Source organism: Bos javanicus, chromosome 10, assembly GCF_032452875.1.
Source record: "Bos javanicus breed banteng chromosome 10, ARS-OSU_banteng_1.0, whole genome shotgun sequence".
NCBI classification, from domain to species: Eukaryota; Metazoa; Chordata; class Mammalia; order Artiodactyla; family Bovidae; genus Bos; species Bos javanicus.
Window position 1 is genome coordinate 16,578,557 of NC_083877.1, and position 18,879 is coordinate 16,597,435.

An 18,879-nucleotide genomic window follows, 5' to 3' on the forward strand; every position below is an offset into this window, starting at 1 on the left:
AACTGGCCTGTGTTTCTCATCCTCTACCAGGTTGGCTCAGGCATATTCTCGTGGTGGTAGCAGAGTGCAGAATCATGCAAACTCCATCATTCAGGTGCTTTCCCAAACTTCTGCTTGCTTCCCATTGCAAACACCCCATTAGCCAAAGCAAGTGACATGGCCTAACTCCATCAAAGAGGGGAATAGACTCCACCTCTTTATGGTGAAGGAATTATAAACTCAGAAGCATAGACCATGGACACAGGGACAGGTAAAGAATTAGAGCCCATAAAGGTAATCAGCCTACCACAGTGATGCTGGGAATCCCACGAGGAGGTAATTGTGATAACGCCAACATCCAGATGCAGAAAGAGAAATTCAGAGATGAAGTCATTTGCCTAAGGTGTCTCTGCAGTTAGCAGTTAAGTTGGAAGTCTTTATTAGCTTAGCTTCTGATTTACTTTTGGCTCCCTGACTCTTTTTTTCCTGGGAATAGGTAAAGTAAGCACAGTGGGAGATTCTTAGAAATTATTGATCCACCTCCTCATTTTGCAGATGGCATAATTGAAACCCTGTTTGGGGAGTGGTCTCAAGGCTTCACAGCAGAGCAGCGAGACATGAGAAGGCTGGGGCTCTCAGGAGGTGCTCTTTCAGTAACACCCATGCCCCTCCAGTCCCTTGTGGGACCTTATTCTGCAGGAAGCCTGCTGAGAATTCCAGGCCCTCTCCTCTAGCCATGAAAACAGTACCTCCCCAGCAGGCTCTGCAGCATGGCTTTGTCATGGATGGCAGCCTCAAGAGAATACTACTACTCTTTAAGGGATTCCCAGGTGCTGAAACCTTTGCTAGGTTTGCTAGAGAGGAATGTTAAATGCTGAAGGCCTTTCATGACATCATTACTAAATTCCTTCCTTGGTCGGTGGTGTGGACTGAATTGTATCCCTCCGAATGTGTATGTTAAAACTCTAACCCCTAGTTGACGCCATCTGGAGACAGGGTCTTTAGGAGGTAATTTAAGGTTACATGAGGTTAGGGTGGGGCCCTAATCCAATAGGACTGTGGCCCCATAGAAAGATAAAGCTCTCTCCCTTCCTATATACACACCGAGGAAAGGCCATATGACATACAGGGAGAAGGCAGTCATCTGCAAACCTGACCACAACAGCACCTCCAGAAGATACCATTTTGTTGTCTGAAAAATTTTGTCTATGGTATTTTGCTATGGCAGCCTGACCTGCTTATTCAGTTGGGGAATCAGATCATTAGATGGTTGTTCATGCATTTGCTTAGGTGTTTAACCAACATTTACTGAGCATATACTATGGGTAAACTTTCCATATTCCACTGGGTAGGAGCCTGGGACTCCTCCTGGAGGGGTGTTCTGAAGGCAGGGACAGCCTTTCATGCTGCCCACATTGGTTCCCCGTCCATTATGTAGGCAGCCAGCCTCTCATGTGTAGGGTTTCCTTCCAAGGTAACAGGATGAAGGGCCCAGAGGAGGAGGAGGCAGAATTGCCTGGCTGATTGTCCCAGCAGCTCTCCACCTGGCTCCCAGAGGGGTCAGGGGCTGTTGAGGGGTGTTTGCCGTACCACTTGTAACTCCCCTGCAAAGTGTCCCAAGAAGTCACATGGACAGTGACATCCTAAAGACTTCAGAATCCTGAAATCCAATGTCTGGTTAAATGATCCTAACATCTTAGCTCTATTTTCCCTTGTTCTTCTATTCCCACAGGAGCATCATGAAAATGTTCTCCAGCATCTGGAAGGGCATTTTTGGCCAAGATCTGTGAGCACTGATTGGCTGGACCAGGTGGGAAGGGTAGCAACTGGAATGGATACAGGAAAAGGAGAGGTTGTTCTGTTTCTCCTCTGCTACCTACTTCCTGCCTCTAACAGACCAGCTTCATGTTATGAGGGTTGGTAAAAACCATCAGGAAGAGGTACATCCCTGGTGGTCAGTGATTAAGAATCTGCCTGCCAATGGCAGAGCATGTGGGCTCGATCCCTGGTCTGGGAAGATTCCATATGCCCCGGGGCAACTCAGTCCATGCACCGCAACTGCTGAGCCTGCCTGCTGTAAGTACTGAAGCCCCTGTGTCCAGTCTGTGCTCCGCAACAAGAGATGGTACAGCGATGAGAAGCCTGTGCACGGCAACTAGAGAGCGGACCCTGCTCACAGCAATGGAGAGGCAACACAGCAATAAATCAATCAACAAAACTATTTTTAGAAAACCCTCAGGAGGAAAGCGAAGGTCATGAGAGACACTGAGGTACTCCTAAGAATTGATTTCCTGGCTTCTCCCCTCCCCTCTTCCCTCTTGCTGACCCCCCTTAGCTCCCCTGAGTTGCCCTCCATCCCCTTGTCTTCTCCATCCTGACTTCTTTAGGCAGCATCGTGCCGAGGAAAGAGCCAGCCTGCCCTCAGTTAAACTCCACTCAATGTCTGTTTATCCTTGACAGTCAGTAAACACCCCTGAATCTCAGTTTCCTGCTCTGTAACAGTAAAGACCTGGATTTTTCTGAGGTTGCTATAAAAACCACACAGTCACACCCAAGAGAATGTCATACTCACGGACATTCAATTAATATCCTTTCATCATCCTCCTGCTCCCTACTCCTGTTGACCTGAACCTTCATGGTACTTTCCTTTCCCTTCAATAATTTAACGTTAATGGTTTATTAAACAGAGGCTTCCTAATGGGCTGTTATTGACCTGGCCAAGAACAGACCTTCCCCTGTGGGGTTTTCAGGCCCCCGAAAGAAGAGCAGCTGATGGGGAAGGCGGGGGAGGCTGACGGTGATGGCATCCTCTTTCCAGGAGGGAGAGTTGGATCCTTCAGGCCTGGGAAAACTCCTGAAATCTCAGTTTTTGCTAAATAAGGCTCATATTTCCTTTCCTATATGGTTTATGTGGAAATTGAAACAAATTACATGAAACTTTCAGCTCCTCACCCCTTTCTGCTCTGCACCTAAGACTCAGGCCAGCTTCCAATTTGGGGGAGGGGGTAAGTTACCCACCTGGTCTATTTGTAGTACCCAGGTGTTTCCCCAGAATTGGTTGTATTGCTTGAAGCATCACCATCATAAATTCATTCCTTTGGATCCTTATGGGCAATCTCACCTCCGAGAAGTCTTGTGCTAAAAAGGCAGACCCTTGGGATTCCAGCTGCTGTTTCTGGCTCTCATACTGCAAAGTGTCACTGTGTGACTTTGGATAAGTCACTTCCCATCTCTGGGCTTCTGTGTTCTCCAGTGCAAAATTAAGGGCTTCGGTTGTATGGAATCTAGGATTTTGATTAGCTCAAAAATTTAACTGTGAGGTTCCTAGCAGTGTTCCAAGAGATGGGACTCCAGATGGGTAGGTTTGGAGAGGGTATGTTGAAAGGGCAGGACCAAGGGATATGGGGTGGGTCAGGCAGAGGTGGTCTGCTTGGTATGGAGCCTGTACCCACTCAAGCCTGTTAAACCTGATGGTTCAAATCGAGGCCCCCACTCATGGACTGACTGATAAGTGATTCATTCATTCTCTTCATAAGATTTTCTTTGAGCCTTCCAGCCCAAATGCTCTCTCCCTCCCGTGATCTTCAGTAGCCCTTACTTACAGCCTGACTGCTACCTCTTTTGATGTCTCCTCCACTATCCCTTACTGGCCCTGGCTGTCCCCCGATGGCCTTACGTGTACTGTTCCATGCCCTCTGTGCCTTCACACTGGAAGGCCTTCCTTTCCATCTCTACCTCCCAAAGTCCTGACCATTACTTAAGGGCCAGCTCAGAAACCACCTCCTCCAGAAAGTCTTCCCAGGCATCTCATTCAAAACTCTCCCTGTGCTCCCTCTATACTTATTTAATGTCCTTCAGTGTCTACCCATTGACATAAGACAAGGCCAAGCCCCTGTCTTATCTCCCCAGCCTCAGCTCTCATCTTTGCCCTCCCCACCCACAACCTCCAGCTGGAGGTCGGCCCAGCGTCTCTTACTCCCATGCATGTCTGAAGCTGCTTCTCCCTCCTGGGAAACCTGATCCCCACCCTGTCCCCACAGTGAGGACACTTAAGGACTCTAAAACTCTGCTCATATCCCCTGTACTGATGAAAATTTCTGAACTCATTTTTTGGTCTGTATTCTTTGCTTTGTGAAGTGAAGTGAAAGTCGCTCAGCCATGTCCGACTCTTTGCAACCCCATGGACTGTAGCCCACCAGGCTCCTCTGTCCGTGGAATTCTCCAGGCAAGCATACTGGAGTGGGTGGCCATTCCCTTCTCCAGGGATTGATCCCAGGTCTTCCACATTGCCATGAGCCAGAATTATGCATGAGTCTGATGACCTTGGGTTGTTTGTCTTTGAGTGCACAGTGCCTTGCATAGGGCCTGGCACATAGCAGGTGCTCAACAAATGTGACATTGAAGAGAATTTTCCCATGTGTCCTTCACAGAATCTGGCAGCAGCTGGGGCCCCAGGTAGGTGTGTTGACAGGATCCTTGACTCAAAGCTTTGTTTGTAGCAGCTCTGGGGTTTTGGATGGGGCCTTGGAGCTGGCAGAGCTGAGAATACGACTCCAGTGGTGAGGGTATGAGTGTGTGCAAGAGGGGGGCATGTGGGCATGCCTGCTGGGGTCTTGGTGGTCTACCGTGCACGAGGGAAGCTTTAGCTTCCAGGATCTCTAGCCTCTACCCTGACATCCTCTCCTCCTGGGCACCCGGCCGTCAGCCTACCACTCCAATCAAGGCCAGAGCTGCTCGTGGGGGGCTCTCTGAAGTCATGTAAGGAGACCGTGTTCTGTAGGAGACTGGGCACAACCTTGAGGCTGCACAGGCCTTAGCTGGCTAGCCTTGAGAAGGCCCCTGATGTGAGCATCCTCTGGGGTACTCACTCACGCAGGGCTGCCCCTAAAGACCCCATGTGGAGATCTGGTTTAATCTTTGCAACCACCTTTGTTTGCAGAGGGGAAGCTGAGGCATGGGGAGGTTAAGTTACTTATCTTAGACCAAACTGTAGCTGCATGGAGAGTAGGGGCGATAAAGCTGCACAGCCTTAGTTCACAGCCCACGCCTGCAGCATGGCGTCTGCTCCCTGGGATACCATGATGTCTCCTTAGGGTATTGAACTTGTGTAAATAAATGACATTTCTGACCTGCCTGGAACAGAGCAGGCATGCAACCAGTGGAGGTTGATGCTATTGATGTCTAATTTGACCCTCTCATTTTAAAAGCGAGGAAACTGGGTTACAGTGTGTGTGAGTGACTTGATAGCCAGATTGTGAACTGGGGGGACTCAAAATCAGGTCTCCTGATGGCCAGTGGCATTTTTCATTATGCTGTGCCCTGGAAAGGTGGGGTAAAAATTAGAATGAAAGAGAACCTAACGTTTTGGAGAAATAAGGCAGAGAGGGAGGTGGGCCGGGAGGGTGGTTGAAGATTTAGGAAGAGCTGTGTGTATGTGCATGCTCAGTCACCTCAGTCATGTCTGACTCTTTGTGACCCTGTGGACTGTAGCCCGCCAGGCTCTTCTGTCCATGGGATTCTCCAGGTAAGAATACTGGAGTGGGTTGCCATAGCCTCCTCCAGCAGATCTTCCCCACCCAGGGATCGAACCCATCTCTTACATCTCCTGCATGGGCAGCTGGATTCTTTACCACTAGCACCACCTGGGAAGCTCTTGAGGGTCCTATGCTAGTGATAGGAAATGCCTCAGAGATCTTAGGTTTTATTTTCAAAACATGCAGACTTTGCCTTCTTTCCCACAGTGGATCCACCGGTGGAAATGGAATGAATGAATACAGCTACTTCATGAATACCTGGCTGACCAGCCTAGATGGGAGTATGTCAAGGGGCTCTATCTTTGAGCACATCTTGTTCAACACTTTTACCAGTGGCTATGCTGGAATTACAGCTATAGGGAGAGGATGAACATTTATTGCGAATCTTTTAAGTATCAACAAGCTCTGTAAGTATTTTACATAGATTATTTACTCCCCATAACATTTCGGTAAGAAAGGTCGAATTACTCCTTTATAGACCAGGAGAGGGTGAGTCCTATAGCCATTGATGTACTAAGATCTGGGTCCCAGATGGGTCTGACTCCAAAGCCTGGGGCACTGAGTCACCCATGGGGCTGAACTGCCTTGTGACTAGGGGCTTGTGAGAAGGTGGAAGGGGTGGGCAATACAGGGAAGGTGAGAGGCAGGACCCAAAAAGGCCTCAATAGGGCTGAAATGAACACTGGGCTACGCTGAGTGCCTACCAAGCTTAACAGCCTCAGAGACCTCTGTTCACACTGGGGTTCAGAATACCCACCGGACACATACAGGATGTGGGATACCTGGGTCAACAGCACAAGTGAAAGATGTTGGGTTTTTAGTTGACAGGAAGTCTTTATGAGTCAACAGTGGGAGGTGGCAGCCAGCAAAGCTAATGTCACTGTAGCTGCGGCAAGTGGAGGGCAATGAACGGGGAGGGAGGAGAGACTCTTAAATCAGGGTGCATGCAGGAAATGCAGTCCTGGAAACCTCAGGGGGAAAGGGGCACCGACTATCTGCTGGTGGCTGGGGTGGGAGGGGGCTGTTGGCTATTGCTGCATCCCTCTCATCCTTTGTCCAAAGTGTGCTAATAATATATTTCTGAGCAAGTATAACCCCTTCTTCATTTTTCTGCATTTGCCTTACCTGCCTTGGGAATAAGCTACTTCCTATGTTTTTATGCTTAAATTAATGTACCCTGAGTAAATGCAGGGATTCCTTGTGACCGAGTCTCTACACTGTCACATTCAAAGAAGCACAGTCCAGCAAGGAAATGAAAGGAAGAGATTTCAGCCTTTCACACAGATCTCTCAAAGACATGAAAAAAGGATGAGGCCTCCTTTTGCTTCTCTAATTACCTTGGGCTTCAAATCTCTAGAACCTTGCACTTTACCAAAGCATCCCAAATCCTCCTGACATCAATCCACCCAACAGGCCACCTTTCCTTTGTCCTTCCACATCTCCCTTATATATACTAGATGGACTTAACCTCTGTGTCTCCTTTTGCTAGTCCCTCCGTCTCCCTTCCTCTTCATTCTTTGTTGGTTTTCTTTCCATTCTGTTGCTGACCCCAATTTCTCACCACAAACAAGGGCTCCAGAACTGATTCAAAAAATTTTTCTAAGTCTCAGAGATGGCTTCATCTGGAAACATTACAAGAACCAAAGGTGCATTTGCTAGTGTACATTCAGACTTAAGGTGAGATTTCAGATGAATCAGATTGAATCTCTGGGATCCTCCTTCTGTACTTTCCAGTGATATTGTCACTGGGTCTCTGTAGTAGGTAGTACCCAACCTGAGCATTTTTGACATGTGCTTCAGATCGGTGAAAGGGCTTACATAATTTAGACTTGTCTGAGATGGTTGGAGTAGGTTCTCAGAGTAAAATGCCTCCACAGTACCCAAAGACAGCATCAGAATGACTAAACCTCATAAGATTCTAAAAACAAGCAAACAGTAGAACAAATCAAGCTACTCCCCCCATCCCCAGCTCAGTCTCTCCAGTGCTGTCTGTCCATCCCTATTCTCCCAGGATCTGGGATGGCCAAGCTCAAACTCTTCTTAGGGGGCCGGATGAGAAGCAGAGCAGGCAAGAACTACATTTTTAATGGGAGAAGTAGCAATGGGGGGTGGTGGTGGAGAGGCTGGGTACACTCTATGTCTGAAGCTTGTCCTCATTGCGTTAGCATATGGTCACCGTGGGTGGAAGAGCCTGGCCACCCATGCACATGAACCCACCACAGATTGCCATGTGATAGCTACTTGCATGAACAGCAGTCAGCAGAGGCCCTTCTTCACCCATAATGTCCCCCCTCCCGTCACCTTGTGTATTTCCTTCCCATTACACCTCACTGGGCTCCTTTTTTTTTTTTTTTTTTTTTTTAGAGCTGACTCTCGTTTCTTTGATGGCATAACCTTCGATGTGCTGGCAGAGACAGCATTCACCCACACTACAGGGTTCTGCTGCCCTCCCCACAGCCCTCTCTGCAGCCAGGTGGGGGCCCTGTGGCTCCTGTTGACTGAGAGCCTGAGACCCAGGCAGTTAAGAGCTGGTATGCCTCCTCCTCATTCCCCCTTGGCTGTGCTGACTTTGGAAGCCCTCTGTTCCAGATGGCATGCAAAATGGGGACAATTCTCCCAACTCACATTGCACTTTACAGAAGCAAGAAATAAACTTGCATTGTATTAAGCCCCTGAGAGCTCAATACTGTTACTGCAGCATGGTCCAGCCTAGCCCCGTGAATACCCAGAACATCAGAATGAACGGAGTGATTGCCATTCTTGAGGTCTGTCATGTAGCTGAAACAAGAAGCTGTCTCTGGAGCCCCCCAGGGCAGCTGATTGACACTTTTTCTTACTGTCATCACCCAGCACAGATGGCGCTTCCTGTTTGGTAACACCTCACATGGGCTCCTCGTCCCCCACCGACTCTGCCAGTCACCATCCCACACAGTCAAGCATGCACAGGATTACAGGTTTGTCAAGAACACATCCTCATGTCTGCCAAGGAGTGCCTGTTGGAGGAAGAATTAGAATAGAGGATGTTAGGAGGTGAAATGGACTGCCTTGGGGGTGGTAAACTTGCCTCTGATGTGAGCAAGTGGAAGTTCTGTGTCCATTGGGTTTGATGAGAGGGGAGCATGAAGAGGGGGTGTCAGCCCTGAATGGGGAGGGGTTGGGTTTGGAGGCACAGGATGGACCAGATGACTTTCAAATCCCATCCAACTCTGAGAGTCCCCAACATAGAGTCTAATTCTTTTTTTATTTTTTCTAAAGGGGATGTATAGATATGTTTTGGACACTAAGAAAGTAAAAAACTTATGAAATCAGATAGCAATAGCCTGGCTTAACAAGCAAGTAAGTATCAGAACTCTGACATTATCCATTCTTAAAGATCGAGCCTCATGAGATCAGCATTCTCAACTCTAAGGTTGACAAACAGGGAGGGGTGAGTGGTCCCGAAGGCCGGTGCAGCATATCTGTAATCTACACGTCAGCTGCGAGGAAGGCCAAGCCGTGGGTGGAGTCAGAGCCTTGAGACAGACCAAAGCCATCGTGATAACAGCCCCATAATGGGGACACTGGTGTCTTATCATGCGCAAAGCATTTTCCCTGACATCCTGAGTGCTCACAGATGACTATCTCCGAGCTGATTATCCTGTACCATACATGATCGTATATCTGCGACTGTATTAGTGTAGCCTCAGGAGAAGAAGTGCTGCCATTTTCATTGTACAGATGGTCAGGGAGATTTTCAGAGATTTATCCCCCCCAAGATCATGTAGCAAATGAGGATGAGATGTCAGACTTGAACTCAGATCCTTTGACTCCAAGTGATGAATTTTAAAACAAAAGAGCACATCTATTCTGGGCACTAGAAGCTAGGGCTGAAATCAGTTCACACGCTCCTTGGTCCCTGAGGAACTTTCACTTTCAGCCTGCACGCTTGTGTAGGGGGAGGTGTTACAGGGAGGGGAAAGCTCTGAACTGCTTCTAGGCAAGAGGGGTTTTCTGGGGAAAAGCCAGGGACCAGGGGATAGAATGATGGAGTGGAGGCCTCAACTCTTTGACCCACCTCAGCTTGCTCATCTGAAAATGGGAAGAAAGACATTGATATCCACCTTAAAGGATGTCTGTGAGGACCCAGTAGAGGATGGGATGAAAATGTTTGGAAAACCCTATGAAAGCTGAAGCTCTCATTTCAAGTAACAATGCTTCAACTGCAAGTAACAGAACAGACAGCTCCAGGGGTTTTACCAGCCAAAGCTTTCTCTTTCTCATGAAATAAGAAGTTCCTGGTGAGTCGTATAGGGCAGGGCAGAAGGCTAATAATGCCATGGAGGGCGTGGCTTCTTTCTGTTTTTCTGTTCTAACTTCATCCTCATGCAGTTACCTTGTAAGCACAAGGTGGCTGCTGCACCCCCAGGCCTCATGTTCAAGTTCCAAGCAGGAAAAAGAAGGGGAAGGAGAAAGAGTTGGTGCCTATAGTGGGAGTGTAAGCATTTTCTTAGAAATGCCATAACTCACTGGCCAAAACTGTAATCAAAAGGCCAGCTTCTATACACAGGAGCCTGGGGATGTGAGGATTTGTGGCCAGGCACACCATCACTCTGATCAAATCCAGGGTTTGAAAGGAAAAGGAGAAGCCAGAATCCATGATGGATGGAAGCCGACAGTAGTGCCTGTTATAGCTTTGCTACTGCCATGGGTGCTGAATTCACGGGATCCTTTAACATTCAGTCGCTGGGTTGGGGTGAAGGCAAATCAGTAAATCCTTTGAGGAAATAATGAAATGCAGTATCCTAATGTCAGAATGGGAAACAGAGTCAGGCTGGGTGAATGCTGAGCAAGCAGAAGCGTGAATGCCACTGCAGGTCTGGGGGGCCGAGGGATAGAGGTTCAGGGCCCCCTCCCTCCACCCGTCCTTCTTCTCATTTGCTCAGTTTCATGAGTCCTGTTGACGGGGCTGGAGAACTGAATCCGGGGAGCTCATTTCTAGCCACTGTGTTTGTATATGTCTCCACCCGAAGATGTCTAACCACAGACTTCCTCTCAACTCCTGGCAACAGAGAGAAAACAAAACCACAGCAGCTTTCATTGCTGAAAACACAAAACTGACTCGCTTGCCTAATAAGCCCTGATGGAAGGGTTTTATTTCTGAGAGGAAATGCTGAAGTCTCCAGTCCAAGGAGCCTCTGGTGGGCAGTCAGATCGCCACAGACTGAATGTGATGTCCAGGTGGAAGGCAGCCACTAGCCCAGGGGTCAGGAGCCCAGGGGCAGGGGCCACGTCGCTGACCAGTGGGGCCTGGCCTGACGGACATACCTGCAGAACTGGGCCCTTCACCCAGCCCTGCAATCCTGTTAGTCTCTTCAGCCAATTTTGATTTTGTGGAATCTGTGTATTTTCTTTTCTCTTATTTTCCATGTTATTAATTTCAGCTATTGATTAACTCCCATTTCGAACTTGCTTTTTCTGTTTGCTTTTCTCATTTCTTATGACGTGTCTTCCGGTTTGTACATATTCCCCCGGAGCTGAGCTTTTTTTCCAGATCTCATAGGTTTTTGGAAATAAAATGTTCCACTTTTCATCTCTTTTTAGATGATTTTTAATTTCAGTTTTAATGTTTCTTTTGACCCATGGGGTATCTAGAATGTTTATTAATTTCCAAGTAGTTAAGAATATTTTCAGCCACATTATGTTTTGTATTTAAAATTTTTGGATTATAGTAATTGACTGTGGCCTGTTAAAACCTCCAATTTTAAATTCAAAAAAAATTTCTTTTTCTTGTGTCCAAGTATGTGATCACAGTTTTTAAATGTTCCATGGAGAAGGGAAAGCTGAGCTGGTCAGATTGATACAGAAAAAAAAGTTGAGTTTCAAAGTGTCTTGTTTCTGCAGACACATGGCTCAGTTTGAAATCTCTGTCCCTTATCAGCTGCTGTGCATCTGTCCATGAAGAAGACAGTATTTTTCCGCACTTACTTTCCATCTTTAAAATGGGGACATTCCACCTTCTCACCTTGCTGTGACGATTGTTATGAGATTGTGTATGTAAACATGCCTGGCACAGAGTAGGCACTCACTAAGTAGAAACACTGCTGTTTTTGTTGTTTTGTTATTTTTTGCAGAAAGGGAGGAACCTTTTCTGTCTGTGTGTTGAGCTTTATTGCTAACCCAGGACTGTGGTTTATGCTTATAGTGGGACTAGAAGGAAAGAGGAAACGGGTGGCTCAAGGCAGCCGTCGCCCTCCTGTGAGGGGAGCACCTGTAGCCCAGAAGAATGGGGCCACTTGAACCAGGAAGCACAGCCCTCTGTGGGCAAAGCCAGGCTTCAAACCCAGGCCTCAACGGTCCCTCCCCCTCTGCTGGCAGCTGCTCTGGTTTCTCTCTTGAAAGAAGAGACAGTTGACCAAAGGTTGGCCTCTGAAATGCAGGGAGGACTGGAGGCAGTGGTGGGGTGACGACTTCTAGGCTTGTCATGTTACACCGTCATCGTCTGGAAGAGTAACTCCGAGGTCAGGAAGTTCCAAGGCAAGATGCAGAAAAGTCTACATGGTTGGGTGCTTTGGTCATTACTGTTTCTTTGCTCAGTGAGGAGGTGGGGTGAGGGGCGGGGAAGCTGGGCTTGATCTAGGAGAGGGTACCCCAGGAGGTGTCTGCACTCCTCTGGGTCTCAGTCCTTCGTGCCAGTCTGCCATACTGCCCTAGCCCAGATACTGACCCCAGCAAAGGCTGGTCCTCCCCAGGACCCAGTCTTCGCTGCAGGAGCTATCAGGGGCAGGAGTCTGATGTTATTGACCAGGGTGGCTCAGCTGCATGGATATGCTTATGGAAACTGGAGGGACTGGGGTACAGCTTGAGCTGCACTGTGGAGGCTTAATTAAGAAGTAAGGCAAAACGGGATATGGGGTTGGCTGTACCCACCAGCTGACATCTGAGATGGGCTGGCACTGTGCCCTGGGGGACACAGAAGGCATGGGACCTTCTTTATGGTGGGAGGTTAGGGAGGGGAGGAAATTGCAGGACAGGATTACAAGGTAGAGGGTGGCTGAGTCTTCTTATTGGGGCCAGGGCATTGAGCTTACAAGAAAAGGACCACTTCTTGGTCAAGGATTCCCTGTATCTGGACGCATCATGTAACTATGCTGTGCCTGGACCACGAGTGGACAAGGATACAGACACAGCAGCACATGTGTGGACATATCTGGGCAGCCGGTCTCTGACCTTAGACATGGTACATGTTGTGGGTAAGGCTTGGGATTACAGGCCGATTCTAGTGGCTCTTCCATATGCAAATTAAAATATACGGCTCCCTCATGATGATTATAAAAATTAAGTCAGTGTGTGCAAAAGTGCTTTCAAAACATCACAAACACAGAAGAAAGTTATAGTGTGTAGAATTTGGTTAGAAATGCTTGCTGATTCTCTCATCTGCCCACAGCCCTTTGTTAGAAGCTGTAGAGGAACCAGGTGCAGTTAGGTCTTGCTGCTGCTGCTGCTAAGTCGCTTCAGTCGTGTCCGACTCTGTGCAACCCCATAGACGGCAGCCCACCAGGCTCCCCTGTCCCTGGGCTTCTCCAGGCAAGAACACTGGAGTGGGTTGCCATTTCCTTCTCCAATGCATGAAAGTGGAAAGTGAAAGTGAAGTCGCTCAGTCGTGTCCCACTCTTAGTGACCCCATGGTCTGCAGCCTACCAGGCTCCTCCATCCATGGGATTTTCCAGGCAAGAGTACTGGAGTGGGGTGCCATCGCCTTCCCCGGCAGTTAGGTCTTAGGCTTTCTCAATTGAAACGCTTTACAAACATCATCTTCCCTCCTTCTCCCGTCAACACACTTTAATTATGCACCTAGTATACGCCAGATTTTGGTGAGGAGCTGAATAATCTAGTGATCACTGTATACTAGGGAGAGACATGAGCAAGTGGGTGGGTCTGAAGCCCAGTGTGGCAGCCAGGGACTGTCACAGACAGACGGAGGTGTTCTGTGGGCATGAGGCAGGAGGCCACAGGCAACAAGTCCAGGAAGGCTCCTGGAAAGCTTCAGGTGAAGGGGGACATGGAGGTGGATCTTGATGAAGAAGGCAGAATGAGGAACTGAGTCCTCACAGGGAACCAGGGCAGAAGAAACAGCACGCACGGAGGCACGGAAGTGTGAAACTCGTGTGCACCAGGGCATCAGTGAACCTCGCCCCTCTGAACCTCAGGGCTGTCGTCTCTAAAACAGGGATAGGTGATGAGCATTCTCTTGGGAATCTATGTCCTTGGTTGGAAGGAATAGCCAGAAGGTGGCATGGGTGGGTGGACAGAGGCCAGTTGACACTGAATCTGGCACTGGAGAGACCCAGAGAATAAGTTGTGATCCTAGCCGTTGCAGAGCCCACAGTCTTTTCTTAGAAATCAAGGAAGGAAAATCTGGTCTGAGTTTTGATAAATTAAGCAAGATCAGGAAATATGGGAGGGCAGGGGATGAGCCCTCAGCCCAGCCTGTGAAGTTAGTTTTCCTGGAAGTGATGTGTGCGGAATTAGTGGCCTTCCTGAAAGTCAAGAGGAGATGAGCACAGCAAAGAAGGAAGCACAGGAAAGTCCAGGCAGAGGGAACAGAATCGGCAAAGGCGTGGAGGTGAAAACCAAGACACGAAGTAGAAAATGGGGGGTGGGGTGGTGTGGGTGATGGGGCTGCAGGAAGTGGACATGAACGCTGTGTCAGGGAACTTGGACTTCATCCCATATGCAGCAGGGAGCGTTTGAGAATGAGGCACAAGGGAAAGGATTGCTTAGGCTCTGCCACCAGTAAGGCAGTTGTGAATGGGCCGAGGGGAGGCAGGTTGCAGAAGCCCTAGACGCCAGAATGTCTAGATGGGGCCTAGCATGAGCACCACACAGATTCTGCTCTTCTCCACACAACCCACCCTTGATCCACAGAGGGGGGGCCCAAGGCCCTGAGAACTTCCTTGCAGGGTGGGATCTTCAGAGCAGCCCTCTGGGAGGATTCTTATTGTTGTTCAGTCACTAAGTTATGTCTGAGTCTTTGTGACCCCCCACGGACTGCAGCATGCAAGGCTTCCCTGTCCTTCACTATCTCCCAGAGTTTGCTCAAACTCGTGTCCATTGAGTCAGTGATGCCATCCAATCATCTCATTCGCTCTGAGGAAACGCTCCTCGAATCCTGATGGTCTAGCTGGGGCCCCTTGGCTGCAAAGGACTACTGTTTGCTTAAGGAAATTGATGACTTCATGGGAAGGATATGCCCATATTTCCAAAAAAACCCAAGGGTGAAAAATTCATCCCTGCCACTGAGGAACTAGAATCAGGAACTGCAAAGTCATGTCTGTATCTTTCCCGCCTCACTCCCCCAAGCTTCTCTTCCTCTTTTTTCTTTCCATTTCCAGCCAGCTTCCTCTGTTAGCAGGACCACAGAGCTGCCCCAGCTCCTGTTTCCCACTGCCCAGTGTCCCATAGAGGTGGAGGGGAGGATCTGGGTTCTAAACTCCCAGGGGAGTGTCTGATTGGCTGAGATCAGGCAGCAGTCTGGGGACCTCGGGATAATGCCCCCAAAGGGGATATCTCCTGGCAGCATGGCCCCAGAGACCTGCCCCCCATGGGGGTGTTGGGGGTGGTTCTTAGGAGAGGGGTACTGGCCCTGGATTAGCCCTTAAAGGTTGTCTATTCTCTGTAGACCCTTACCTTGGAGACTGGTGGTGGTTTGTTGTTAAGTCATGTCTGACTCTTCTGATCCCATGGACTGTGGCCTGCCAAGTTCCTCTGTCCATGGGATTTCCCAGGCAAGGATACTGGAGTGGGTTGCCATTTCCTTCTCCAGGGAATCTTCCCAACCCAGGAATCAAACCCAGGTCTCCTGCATTGCAGGCAGATTCCTACACTGCAGGCGGATTCTTTGGCAACTGAGCTATGCGGGAAGCCCCACATTCAGTAATGTCAGTCAAAGGGCATTTGGGAAGGGTGCCCTCAAGATACACAGTGGCTGGAATCCACAGAGACTTCAATTTACCTCTTCAGAAAGAGAGACAGAGACAGGGAAAGTAAAACTCAGGAATATGGTCATGTTTGCTACTGAAGTAGATCAACTTAGAAAGATTCTGGGGGAGCTGGTCTTTGGGGTGGGGGCTGAACTCCTCTGCTGCAGGCCTGGAGAGCAGATTCAGAGCCCAGGGATGCTGTGGGAAGGGCAGCTTTTGGAGGAAGCTGAGCGGCTTGGACTGGAGGCTAACCAGTGAGTGGCCAGCAGCCTGGGGCTGAGGAGGGGCCCGGGACTTCTGGGGGAGTGGGGACTGGAGAGTTCCTTTGCTTCAGATGCCTCTAGGTTTCACCATGCTCTTGGACCAGAAGCCATTTGATTGTTTTCCCCGAATATGAGGATGCTTTCCCATTTCCCCTTCTTACCTGTTGCCAGAAGCTGGCTTCCTGTGAGTTCTCCTAAATCAAGAGGATCTACAATCATTTTTGTGGAGAAGGGTTTCCTTGAAAAGCCAGGGAGGGCAGCTGTAGCCAATGGGACAGAAAACAGCAGTGGCTGCTGGGGGGTGAACATGGGCTCCTGTTTCCGTGCTGACAGCCCACCTCCCAGGAGAGGATGTCACAAAGCAGTTAAGCCAGTGGCCTCTGGCCTCTGCATCACCAGGTTCTGCTCCAGCCACTGTTACCTACCAGTTAAGATCTCAGGCAATTTACTTAAGCCTGCCATGTCTCTGTTTTCTCATCTGTGAAATGGGAACAATGAAAGCCCAAAGAGAGGCTGTAGCTTGAAGATTTAATGGGCTTCTAGAAGAAAGCTCTCAGCATGGTGTCTGGATGGACTCAAGGCTGTTAATCATTTCAGGGACTATTGACTCTGCTTTGACACCCAGAGTAGGACCTCAGCCCAGTCCCTTGCAGTTTCTTTGTTGGTTTTCAGTGGACAATTATAATGCATTTGATGTGCTAGCCATCCCTGCCTCCCCAGGATTTTCTGAAAGGACCCCAAGTCTTGCCAGCTCTGGGAATTTACTCCTCCTCTTTTGAGGACAGCTTGGCCAAGATGTCATCACTTCCCAGGCAGCTCCCATCTGCCCTTCTTCATGATAGCTTGCTGTGGACCTGGGAAAGAATAGACCTCTCCCTCTCCTACTCCCTGGACTTCCTAGGGGGTGCTAGTGGTTAAGAACCCACCTGCCAATGCAGGAGACCTAAGAGATGTGGGTTCGATCCCTGGGTCGGGAAGCTCCCCTGGAGGTAGACATGGCAACCCACTCCAGTATTCTTGCCTGGAGAATCCCGAGGACAGAGGAGCCTGGGGGGCTACAGTCCATAGGTTCACAAACAGTTGGACAAGACTGAAGCAATTTAGCACGCACACACATCTCCCACTACCCAGGTTCAGAATCTCAATGAACCTCTGTTAGAGAGAGGCAGCATCCTGCCGTGCGTGACAGTGCATCTCAGAGGTGCCAGTTCAGTGCTCATCTCTACCTGTGTGACCTGGGCTTGTCTGTGCCTCAGTGTCCCTGTGCATCAAATGGGGAAATTACAAAGATTGCTTTTGGCTGTGAGAAGTTGAAACAAACAATACCAAGATACCTCCACGTGGCACCTAGGAAGGGCTTGCTAAAGGTTGGCTGTTTCTATAACAGACTTTTCAAAAATGAATTTTAATGGCTGTGGCATCTTCCATTGTGTAGGTAGATCATGATTTATCTAACGACCCCCTTGTTGCTGGGCATTTAGACTGTTTCCAATCTTTCCCTCTTATAAATAATGCTGCAATGAACATCTTGCATATAAATCTTTCTGTTTATCTCTGATTGCTTCCTTAGAAGAACTTCCCAAGTATTGCTTGTCTTAGAACAAAGTCCTGTCCCCCCGTGACTTTTCAATGATGCCCTTTGAAATAAAAGTAAGCCTATTTTCCCTCAGAGAAAGAAACATATGGAACACATTAACCAAGAGGTGGTTCAGGAGGAAGGTAAAAATCGGTTCAAGATGGGTTTGGATCCATTCAGAATGTCTGACACACAGTCAGTTATAAAGCACCCCTTGAGCCCCCTTCCCAGAGGAGAGGCAGCGTCTTGATCCTCGGGGACCACTGCTTTCTTTCTTTGAGGCGATTCCAAGGGGCTTTGATGTTTTCGGCATTGGAAAGGCAGCAATGACAGATAAATAAATGAAGCCAGCGTCTGTGGGCAGTACAGGACTCCTCCAGCCAGTAGGGGGCGATTATCATCTATCTGCCAGCCAGTTGGGCCTTAGTGGATGGCTTGCTAAGGAGGACTGGCTTTGTTGTTCTCAAAACTTCGGCTTACATTTTATGTTTTGCCTGCTTTTCTTCCCTTCCTCCCCCCTCTGCACTTTTCAGATTCACTTTGGGTTCCCATCTATTCGCCCATTCATTTGGGAGAAATCCCTTGTGTGCTTCCCCTTGGCCAGACATCAAGATGGTTTTCAGACACTTAAGCCCTAAACACATGTTTTGGAAGTATGTTTGGTAAGTTCCTGAACATATCAAACTTGCTGAAGTTCACCCATATTCTGTATTAAGTATATTTTTTTATGTTTAAAAAAATTATTTTTCTAATCTTGCTTTTGAAATTATTTGGCCACAGTAATTCATTCAATTTACACTTGGCTTTGATTTCTCAGCAATGATCGAGGTACTCAAGAATTCTTGCAAAGTGAGAAAATCTAACCTACACATCGTTGTCAAATATAACAAAATTTTTATGAATACTCAATGAAACCATTAATGAGGTTGATGTAATGTTTTGTTTGGTAGATGTTTCGTTAAACTTTTCTATTGTTTTCATTATTCGTTTCTATTGCAAAGTTTTCCCTTCAGGTCTTGGATCCAATCCAATTTTGTTTTGGGTATTAAACTCTCTGAGAGATCTCTCAGAAGTTCTCAGGCCCTGTGGTGCCTGGTGGCTAGCAGAGTCCGTGCAATTTTCAGAGTTCCCAGGCCTTTGAGTGACAGATGAACTACTGTCACAAAAGAGTTAAGTATTGATGTATAGGAAAGTATCATCTCCCCTAAGTCTACTTGAAGCAGGAGGGGGTCACTGAAGATTTTAGGGGTGAGACATGGCCCAATCCAGAATGTCAATAGCAAACAGGAGTTTTCTAAGCAGAAAGGAGGAACTGTAGGCAGAGGAAACAGCACATTCAAAGAGACTGGCCTGGGAAAGGACCAAGCAGTGAACACTTGGTGGTTGGGACTTAGCTGACCACCCAGCTCAGCCGACGCTCATCTCTAGGCCCTTCTTGCTCAGACCAGCAGCATTGGTATCATCTGGGAGCTTGTCAGGAAGTGCAGTTTCAGCCCCCCCCCCCACCCCATCTAGGACCCTCGAATCAGAACCTCCATCTTGATGGTATTCCCGGTGATCCACGACCA

At 48.4% G+C, this 18,879-nt stretch overlaps 1 long non-coding RNA gene across 1 annotated transcript in view; it reads left to right on the plus strand.

Annotated features, from left to right (window-relative positions):
• The first annotated feature begins 1,162 nt into the window (after window positions 1-1,162).
• LOC133255703 (uncharacterized) overlaps window positions 1,163-18,879 on the plus strand; it is a 28,503-nt gene continuing 10,786 nt past the window's right edge. Inside the window, exon 1 of the long non-coding RNA XR_009739018.1 lies at window positions 1,163-2,249. This is a non-coding gene — a long non-coding RNA (uncharacterized LOC133255703). The remainder of the gene's footprint in view (window positions 2,250-18,879) is intronic.